The sequence below is a fragment of the Chrysochloris asiatica genome, unplaced genomic scaffold (genome assembly GCF_000296735.1).
Source record: "Chrysochloris asiatica unplaced genomic scaffold, ChrAsi1.0 scaffold00201, whole genome shotgun sequence".
In the NCBI taxonomy this organism is placed as follows: Eukaryota; Metazoa; Chordata; class Mammalia; order Afrosoricida; family Chrysochloridae; genus Chrysochloris; species Chrysochloris asiatica.
The window spans coordinates 706,525-717,960 of record NW_006408719.1 but is presented as its reverse complement, the minus strand read 5'-3'; positions in this window follow the sequence as shown (position 1 = coordinate 717,960).

The following is an 11,436-nucleotide window of genomic DNA, read 5'->3' as shown; positions in this document are numbered from 1 at the left end:
ACACAAGAAATACGAGTCAGTACACAAGTATATATATGCACTATTCACCACATAAGTAGATAGGTGCACTTCAATAGTCATAGTAGCACTAATCACAATAGCAAAATGATGGAGACAGCCTAAGTACCCATCAATGGAAGAATGGATAAACAAACTTTGGTACATACACACAATGAAATATAATGCTACCTTGAAGAATAACAAGGAAGCTGAAAGCCACCACATAACATATATGAACCTTGAAGACATTATGCTGAGTGAAATTAGTCTGTCATAAAAAGACAAATATTGCCTAAGACCATTATTTTAAAAGCTTAAGAAAAAATACCCATACTAAAAGGCAAAAAAAAAAATCGCAGCTTATCAGGCTGGAAGGGAAGGGAAGGCAGAGCACAGGGTAGGGGATTGACACATAGTTTGTGTGTTTGGGAAGGCAGTACACATGAAGGTGGAGGGTGATGGAAGATTGAGGTTTATGGGGAACACTTAGGTAGGTTTGCATGGGCTAAATGGGACAGAGGTTCATAGTGTTGTATGTTCTGATAGCAAAAGTCTCACTGTTTTCCCCATCAAGGAACATTCTGGCAGTATTTCTTCCAAGAGAGATTTGTTTGTTCTTCTAGCAGTCCATGGTACTTTCTATATTCTTTGCCAACACCATAATTCAAAAGCATCAGTTCTTCTCTGGTCTTGCTAATTTATTTATTGCCCAGCTTTCACATTCATATGAGGTAATTGAAAATACCATGACTTGGATCAGAGTCACCTTAGACCTTAAAATAACATCCTTCTTCTTAAAAAGACTAACCTGGTCATTTGTAGCAAATTTGTCCAATACAATATGTCATTTGATTTCTTGACTGCTGTTTCCATGATCATTGATTGTGGATAAGTGAAATCAAATCCTTGACAACTACTACATTTTTTCTCTCCATTTTGCATGGTGTTTTTTATTGGTCCAGTTGTGAGTATTTTCACTATCTTTACATTAAATTGCAATCCACACTAAAAGGAGTATTCTTTGGTCATCAATTGTTGCTTCACGTCTTCTTCACTTTCAGCAATCAAGGCTGCTTCATCTTCATATCGAGGTTATTAATAAACCTTCCTTTAATCCTCATGCTGTGTTCTTCTTCATATAAACTAGATTCTCAGATTATTTGTTTAGCATACAGATAGAATTAATATGGTGAAATGATACAAAACTGTGGCACCTGTTCCCTGATTTCAAACCTCTCAGTACTCCCATTTCTGTTCAAAGGACTTTCTCTTGGTCTATGTACACACTCCTCATGAGCACATTTTTCCCAACATTGTCCATAGTTTGCTAAATTCTACACAGTCAAATACATTTACATAGTCAATAAAACACAAGTAAACCTATTTGTGGTAGTCTCTAATTTCAGCCAAGATCCATCAGATATCAGCAAAGATACTCCTAGTTCTACATTCTCTTCTGAATCCAGCTTATATTTCTGGCAGCTACCTGTCTATGTGCTGTTGCAACTGCTTGTTAATTATCTTAAGCAAAGTTTTATTTGCATGTGACATTAATGGTATTGTATGATAATTTCTGCACTGTTGGGCCACCCTTTGTTTGAAATGCGAACAAATATGGATATATTTTCATTAGTTGGCTAGGTAGCTGTCTAACAAATTTCTAGGCATAGTCTAGTGACTTCTTTTTGAGTCACATATGTTTAATGAACCATATGAATTAATATTCTATTTATTCCTGGAAACTTGTTTTTCATCAATGCTTTCAGTACAACTTAGACTTCTTCCTTCAATACTATAATTCTTGATCATATGTTACCTCCTGAAATTATTGAATGTGGTCCAATTCTTTTTGGGACAGTGACTCTGTATTCCTTCCATCTTCTTTTGATGTTTCTTGTAATGTTTACTATTTTGTTGATAGAATCCTTCAATATTGCAAGTATAATATTGAATGTGATTCTTCAGTTGTTTCAGCTTGCGAAACACTGAGTAACTTCTTCCCTTTTTGTTTTCTAACCCTTAGTTTTGCACATTTCATTATAGTATTTTACTTTGTCTTCTCAAGCTTCCCTTTGAGATTTTCTGTTCAACTCTTTTAAGTCCTCATTTCTTCCATTCATTTTAGCTAGTCTAGATTCAAGAGCAAGTTTCAGAGTTTCTTCTGATATCTACTTTGGTCATTTCTTTCTTATCTGTCTTTCTAATGGACTTTTGCTTTCTTCATGTGTGATATTCTTGATGCCATCCTTTAACTCATATATTCTTCTGTCATTAGTGTTCAATGCATCAAATCTGTTTTGAGAAGGACTCTAAATCAGGTGGAGTACAATCAAGGTCATATTTTGGTGCTTGTGGATCTGTTTTAATTTTCTTCAGCTTCAGCTTGAATTTGCCTATGAACAGTTGTTTTCCATAGTCAGCCTCTGGCCTTGTTTGGGATGATAATATTGAACTTCTGCATTGCCTCTTCCCATATAAGTAGTCAATTTGTTTCCTATTTATTCCATTTGATGATGTCCACTTGTATAGTTGTAGGTTATGTTGTTGAAAAATGGTATTTGCCATGAATAACTGTGATCTCCAGCATTGTTTCTATCACCAAAGCCATATTTTCTAACTCCCTGTCCTTACTTTTTTTCCCCCCAATTTTAACGTTCCTGTCACCAGTAATTATCATTGCATCTGGATTGCATGTTTGACCAATTTAAGACTGAATGAATTGGTTGAATTCTTCAATTTCACCATCATTACTTTAGTGGTTGGTGGGTAAATCTATTTAATACTGGTATTAACTGGTGTTCATTGTAGGCATATGGATAATATCCATCACAAGAAATAATGTATTGCAAGACAGATCTTGACATTGAATGTGATGACATTCTTCTTCAATTTGTCATTCCTGTCATAGTAAATCATATGATTGTCCAATTCAAAATGACCAATATCATTCTATTTCAGTTCACTATGTCTCTATCCATGTATCTATGCAATGAATACTATCGTTCTAAGGTTGCGTATATATCACTATTTCCCTCTACATAATTTAGCTCATGCTTACCTCCTCACTTATCTTCATTAATCTTCTGCCACCCATCCTTTTGCAAATTGTTTTTCCCCTTTTTTGTATTGTCATCTCCATAACATGAGCTGACATCTGTCTACCTTCAAATCAATGAATTACTCTCCCCTCTCTCCAACCGCTGATAGCCATCAAAGTTACAACCTTCTTGTAATTTTTTACAATTCTTAGCATAAAAGATATTTTCCCTTTGTGATTGACTAATTTTACACAGCATAATGTTCTCCAAGTTCATTCATGTTATGAGGTGTTTCATAGAATCATCATTATTCTTCAAAATTGCATAGTATTCCACTGTGTGTAAGTAATAAAGTTTGTCCATTCTTCCATTAATGGACACTTAAGCTGTCTATCTTTTTGCTATTGTGAATAGTGCTGTGATGAACATTGGTGTGCATATATGTACTCGTGTCCTGGCTCACATTCCTTCTGGGTGTATAGCAAGTAGAGGCATTACTGGGTCATAAGGAATTTCTATTTCCAACTTCCTGAGGAAGCACACTATACAGAGTTGAACCATTTTACAGTCCCATGAGCAATATAGGAGGGTCCCAGTCTCTCCACATCCTCACCAGCATATGTTGTTTGCTGTTTGTTGTGGTTTTTTTTTTTTTTAACTTTGCTGTTAATGCTTGTGTGAGATTATATCTCATTGATGTTTGGATTTGCATATCTCTAATGGTTAAGGATAATGATCGTGAACATTTCTTCATGTTTTTAGGCTGTTTGGATGTCTTCCTTGGTGAAGTGTCTGTTCATGTCCTGTGCCCATTTTTTAATTAGATTGTTTGTCTTATTTTGTAAAGGTGCTATAGTGCTCTGTAAATTTTAGATATTAGTCCCTTGTCTGATATGCCATTGAAAAAACATTTTGCCAGACTTTGGGCTTGTTTTTTACTCTTTTTGTGAAAATTTCTGATGTACATGAGATTCTAATTTCCTGAAAGTCCCAGTCATCTGCTTTGTTTTCTACTGTTTGTGTGTTTCTTATAATGTTTAACAGTGTATGTATGCTATGTGTTAGAATCCTTAAGTTTATCCCTATTTTCTACTGATGAGCTTTATACTTCTAGGTTTTACATTTAGGTCTTTCATCCATATTGAATTTGTTTGTATATTTGGGGTGACATATATGAAACAAGATCTTGTTTCATCCTTCTGCAAATTAATTTCTAGTTTTGTCAGCACCATTTTTTTTAAAAAAATTAATGTTTTATTGTGAATTATGTGATAGTTTACATGGGAGACCATTAATTTTACATTCATTCTATCATATATCATTTCATTGCCATAGTTACAATCCTGTCCATGCATCATCAACCAACCAAAGGGTATACCCTGCAAGCCTGCCCCCCCCCCACCCAGTCATCAGCACACAGCTCCTTTCCCTCTCTGTATCTCAAGTCCCCAGCCACTCCATCTCCGTGTCATCGTCTCTGCCTCCATCTCAGGCCTCACTGCTTCTCTGGGTAGGGTCCCGCTCTCTGCTCTTCTCCATTGATGGTCCCAGGGCCCTCCGCTCCTAGACTGAAAAGTTAGTCACTCCCCTCCTTGCTGTAAAATGTCCACCTTTACATTTCCAACCCTCACAATCAGTCCTGATAACAATTATTCACTATTGCATCACAAGAGACCCATCTACATTTCTTTTCATCAGCCCTTCCTAGACAGGTTGGAAACTGAAGACTACCTTCCTCCACGCCCTGTGGATCCAGGTTCCCTCTTGAAAGCTTGTAAGCCAGTCACTTCTTGTCTTTGTTGCCCCCTTCCCCCCATTTTGGGTAGCCAATGTCCAAGTTGCCCATCCCTGTCTAGTCTTTGCGTGGAGGGGGTGGGAATGATTCTTGCAGTAAGGATTTGTTTCCTCTTTTGAGCTTCTGCATCCATAGGTGTAGGTCAACACCACTTTTTGAAGAGACATTCCCCATTCAATATCTTTTGATCCTTTGTCAAAGAGCAGTTGACTATATGTGGTTGGATTTACTTCTGGGTTCTCAATTCTATTTCATTGTATCTTTATTGTATCATTACGAGGATGTTTTGACAACTGTGGCTGTGATCAGAAAGCTAGAGGCCTCCAACTTTGTTCTCATTAATAAGTAGTGTTTTGCTTATTTGAGGTCCATTTCCTTTCCATATAAACTTTGTGATAATTTTCCCCCATCTCTTTAAAGAATGACGTTGAAATCTGGATTACATCTATAGATTGCTTTGAGCAGCATTGGCATTTTCAGAATGTTAAGTCTTCCTATCCATGAGCATCATATATTCTTCCATTTTGGAAATTTTTTTTAGTTTCTTGCAGTGGTGTTTTGTAGTTATCTTTGTGTCAGTCTTTTGTTTCTCTGGTTAGATTTATTCCTAAGTATTTCATCTTTTGGGAGCTATTTTAAGTGGTATTCTTTTCCTAATATCTTTTTCAGAGCTATCGTTATTAGCACAGGCAAATCCAGCTGATTTTTGTATCTTGTCACTTTGCTGAATCTTTCAATGACTTCCAATAAATTTCTTGCTGAGTCTTTGGGGTGTTCTACATATAGTATCATATCTTCTGCAAATACAGTTTTACTTCTTTGTAAAATAAGGTTACCTTTAGTTTCCCTAGCTTGCCTTATAGCTCTGGCTAAGACTTCCAACACATTATAGACTAGGAATGCTGATAAAGGGCATCCTTGTGTAGTTCTTTTTCATAAGGGTATGCTTTCCATTTCTGTCCATGGAGAGCAATGTTGACTGTTGGATTTGTATGTTGTTATTGTTGTTGTTATGTGCCTTGGAGTCGGTTCCGACTCATAGCGACCCTGCACAGGGTTTCCGAGGCTGTAAATCTTTACGGGAGCAGAAAGCCTCATCTTTCTCCCACGGAGCAGCTAGTAGTTTTGAACTGCTGATCTTGTGCTTCACAGCCCGATTCGTAACCACTACACTACCAGAGCTCCTTATACATGCTCTTAATTATGTTGAGGAATTCCCCCTTAAGTCCTAGTCTGTTTAGTGCTTTTATGAAGAATGAATGTTTTATTTTGTAAATACATTTTATAATTCAATCGATGTGATTATGCAAGTCTTTTCCTGTTTTTATTTTTATTTATATGATGGATTATGTTGATTGTTTTTTTTCAATATCGAATCATCCTCCAATCTCAGGTATGAATCCCACTTGGTGATGATGCATTATTTTCTTGATATGTTGTTAAATTCTATCGGCTAGGATTGTGTTGAATTTTTTGCATCTATGTTCCTGAAGAATATTGATCTATAATTTTCATTTTTAGTGATGTACTTGCTTTGTTTTGATATGAGGGTTTTGCTCACTTCATAAAAAGTATTCAGGAGTTCCCCATCATGGAATAATTTGAGAAAAATTGGTGTCGACTCTTCTCTGAATGTTTTGTAAAATTCACCAGTAAGCCATCGGGGCCTGGAACTTTTTTTGTGGGTGTTTTTTAATGATCTTATCAATTTCCTCTTTTGTTGTAGGTCTGTTCAAGAGTTCTCCTTCACTGTGTTAGTTTTTTTTCTTAAAAAAAAAATCCATTTCTTCTGGATTTTCAACTTAATCAGAATATAACTTTTCATAGTTTACTCTTATTATTCTTTTCATTTACATTAATTCTGTTGTAATGTCACCCATATCGTTTCTTATGTTGTTTGCATCTTCTCTCTTTTGTTAAATGCCAATGGTTTGACATTTTTATTAATCTTTTTGAATCAACTTCTTATTTTTCTGCTTTCTAATTTATTTATTTCTAATCTTCATTATTTATTTTTCTTCTAATGACCATAGGCTTACTTTGCTGGTCTTTTTCTAATTGTTGGAGTTGTAGTCATTTTGGTACTTTAATATACTCATTTTGGTACTTCCTACTTTAGATATGTGTGCATTTATTGCTAAAAATTGCCCTTTAAGCACCGCTTTTGTTGTGTCCTCATAGGTTTGGGTATGTTATATTTTTCTTCTCATTTAATTCAAGGAATTTTTTTTTAATTTCATTTTTTATTTGTTCTATTACCCAATAGGTTTTGAACAGGGTGTTATTCTATTTCCATGTATCTGATTTTGTTTCTTAATCTTCCTATTGTTGAAATAAAATTTTACACTATTGAGATCTGGAGTGATTTGTAATATTTTTATGTTTTAAAATTTATTGATGATTGCTTTGTGGCCAAACTTATGGTCTATTCTGGAGAATGTTCCATGTGCACTGGAAAGGAATGTGTAGTGTGCTGCTGTTAATTTGAGTGCTCTGTATAAATCTATGCCATCAAGTTGATTGCATTGTTTAGTTCTTCTGTGTCTTTGTTGAGTGTCTGTCTAGATGTTCTGTCTTTTTGTGAAAGTGGTATATTAAAATGTTCTACTATTATTGTGCTGTTGTTGTTGGTAAGTGCAATCATGTTGGCTCCAACCTATAGCAACCCTGTATAGGGTTTCAAAGGAGTGACTGAAGAGCTTGAACCACCTTGTGGTTCAAGCTGACATTGCAGTCCAGACCATTAGCCCACAGTGCCACATCACACTATTATTGTTTATTTATTCAATTATGTTGTTGTTGTTGTTGTTAAGTGCCGTCGAGTCGGTTCCGACCCATAGCGACCCTGTACAGGGTTTCTGAGGGTGTAAATCCTTACGGGAGTAGAAAGCCTCATCTTTCTCCCGCGGAGCGGCTGGTAGTTTCGAACCGCTGACCTTAAGGTTCGCAGCCCGATTCGTAACCACTACGCTACCAGAGCTCCTTTACTAGAGTTTAATTAATGTATTTTGAGGCTGTTTCATTGGGAACAGGGATATTAATTATGGTTATGTTCTCTTGTTCAACTGACACTTTAATTCATGATACATTCAGATAATGGCCTTCTCTGTCTTCTCTGCTGGTTTTTGCTTTAAGGTCTATTTTATCAGAAATTAATATCACCACTTCTGCTCATTTTGAATTGCAATTAGCTTCATATATTTTCTGCCATCATTTAAATTTTGATCTATGTTTGTCTTTTTGTGAATGAAATATCTCTTGTAGACAGCATATTGAAGGGTTCTGCTTTCTTATTCATTCTGCTAATCTCTGACTCTTGACTGACATTGAATCCAGTGATTATCAATAGGTATGAATTGATTGAGTTTCTGTATGTGTGTGTGTGTGGTACTGCTGATTTCTTTGTCCCACATGCTTTTCTGTACTGAGTTAATTTTTTGTGCTTTCTCTTGTCAATTTCTTCATATTTCTAATATTTACATAATATTCATGGATTTTCTTTTTTTTTCTGAATTTGATGTAAAGGTGTATTAAGTTTCTTTGAGGTTAACCTGTAATCTGCTAATTTCTTCCTCATCATAAAATAGTCTGTTTTATCTTGAAATCTACTTGACTTCTTCACCATTTGGAATAATGTAACTATACTTTTCCCTCTTTTTGCTTTGTAGTTGTCTCCATTGTAGATTAATGTCTTTGATTCTCTATCTTCAGTCTTGTGGTTTTGTTTTACTCTGGATACTTCTATATCTGGATTCGATTCTTGGAGGTGTTGCTGTTTATGTCAGCCTCAGGTTGTTGTCTGATACTTTTGATTCTCAGTCCAGAGGACTCCCTTTGGTATTTGTTTGTAAAGTTGACTTAGTCTTTACAAATTCCTTTCATTTCTATTTATCTGAAAATGTTGTAATTTTGCCATTGTATTTGAGGGATAGTTTTTCCAGTCAGCTGATTCTTATTTGGAAGTTTTGTTCTTTCGGGGTTTTGTGTATGTCTCCCCATTGCCTTCTCACCTGCTTGGTTTCTGCTGAAAAATCAGTTTATTCTTATTGGCTTTGCTATTAGGTAACATTTCATTTTTCCAAACATGCTTTCAGTATTCTTTCCTTGTCATTGATCTTTCAGTTTGATTCTGATATGTTTTGGTGATTTTCTTTTGGAATCTATCTTGTTTGGGGTTTGTTCAGCTTCTTGAATGTCTATCTTCTCATTTTTCATGATGTTAGGGAAATTTTCTTCCAATAGCTATTGATGATCTTTTCTGAAGTTTTCGTTGTCTCTTCCTGATCTGGAATTCCAATCACCTGTAGGTTATTCCTTTTCATGTTGCCCCACATGAATCAGATTTTCTTCCAATATTTTTCTTTTCTTTCTTTTTTTTTCCTGATTGTTCTTCTAGCTTACTAGTATTGAGAGATTTATCTCCAAGCTCACTAATTCTGGCTTCCATTGATTAATATCTACTCCTTTGCCCTTTCAGTAAAGGACATAGTGCCATATAACACTATAATTGCCTGATTCTTCCATTATATTAGAATTTAATTAGTGTATTTTGAGGCTCTTTCATTGGGAGTAAGGATATTTATTGTATATTTCTGATATATTAGTAATTGTCTGGATTTCTGCTTACAGGTTTTATATTTTCTCCAATCCTTCATCTATTTTGTTTGATGCTCCCTGTAGTGCTTTTCTGAATTCTTCCTTGTTTTCCTCAACCTTTTTCTCAATTGTTTGGAAGTACCTAAAGATCTTTCTCCTCAATTATTTCCCAGGTAATTCCAGTGCCTCTTTTTCCTCAGATACATTTTCTAGCTTTGCATCTTGGTTGCTCATCTGGGATACTTTGTCTTGTTTCTTCCTGTAAACTGACATTGTCTGCTGCTTTCTAGGCATTGTGGTGGTGTTGTATTTGTACTAGACTAATGACTGTATGTTGATGTACTCTTAAGCACCAATGGCCTCCTTGTGGTTGTGATCAGCAGATAAGCTTGTGCACTATTATTTGTTCACTATTCATGTAGTTCAAGGAGCTCTGGTAGCATAGTGGTTACGAATCGGGCTGCGAACCTTAAGGTCAGCGGTTCGAAACTACCAGCTGCTCCGCGGGAGAAAGATGAGGCTTTCTACTCCCGTAAGGATTTACACCCTCGGAAACCCTGTACAGGGTCGCTATGGGTCGGAACCGACTCGACGGCACTTAACAACAACAACAACAACAACAACAACATGTAGTTCAGTTCTGTCCAGGTTTATTTGACATTGGTTATTGACATTAATCTGGTATTAACTCTAACCAAATTGGTTGGATTGTAGAAAGTACAACTGAGGCTGGGCTATATGAAAGTACTTTCTGTCTTCTGTCAAGCAAGGCAAGAATGGAAAACATACCCAAATAAAGAAGGAAAACAAACCAGCAAACAACAGCAAAAAGACAAAATAGAAATGAAGATAGAAAGAGAAAAAAAAATGTTAACAAAATCTGGCTACCCCTTTCTCTCCATCAATAAGTGGCATGCCTTTACACCACCTATTGGCCACTCGATTAAGTTCAAGATGTTCCTGCTGTGCCTGTCTGGCTTGCAAAACTAACTAGCCTTAATTTTCTTCTTTTTTTTCACTCTTATCTTCCTGTTATGCCACATCTCCTAGTGAGGGTTAGTCCAGTGCTGGCCATGACCAACTTTGCAGATTTGGAGCAGGGCCTACCTGAGCAGGGTTATTGCAGATAGTATCGCCCACTTCAATGGGGCTCACAATCTCAGTGTTCACCTCCAAGCAGCTCCCACCACCTGGAAAGCAAGAACTTCTCTGATGATATATGTTGGTGGAGGCCAGCTTCATCCCTGATCACCAGGGGAGCATGGGAACTAAAAAAAAAAATCACACATTTGTCTCTGAGAGCTACAGGTAAATTTCAGTGAAGCAAATATGTTTTCTTATCTCAGAAGTCACTCACCAACACTCAGGATGGCTTCTAAAGGTCTGGTTGGCTGCCACAGGTCAGGATTCACCTTCTTTCTTGCTACATCTATTATTTTTGTTGCTGTTGTTGTTAAGTACCGTTTAGTTGGTTCTGACTCACAGCAACCCTGTACAGTGTTTCTGAGGAGTGGCTGGTGAGTCTGAACTGCTTATCTTGTGGTTCAAACCAACCTTGCAGTCCAATGCTTATCCTACAGCACCATACCAGGACTCCTATTTGTCCATTTCTTTCTTCAATTATATTAGAGTTTGATTTATATTTTTTGATTTTTTTTTTTATTGGGAGCATAGATACTTATTGTGGTTATTTTCTCTTATTCAATTGGCTCATTAATCAACTGACTCTTTCATCATTTAATATAATGTCCTTCTTTGTCTCTTATGCTTACTTTTTCTAAAAGTCTATCTCATTAGAAATTATATTTCCATTCCTGTTTGTTTTTAATTGACAAGATTCATTTGATTTTTAGTTATTTTTTGTCTTTGTGTGTAAGCTGTGCCTCTTGTAGACAGCATATGGAAGGATCCTGTCTTCATATCCTTTATGCTACTGTCTCTTGACTGGTGCATTTAATCCATTTACATTCAGTGCAATTATAAATATATATGAATTGATTGCTGCCA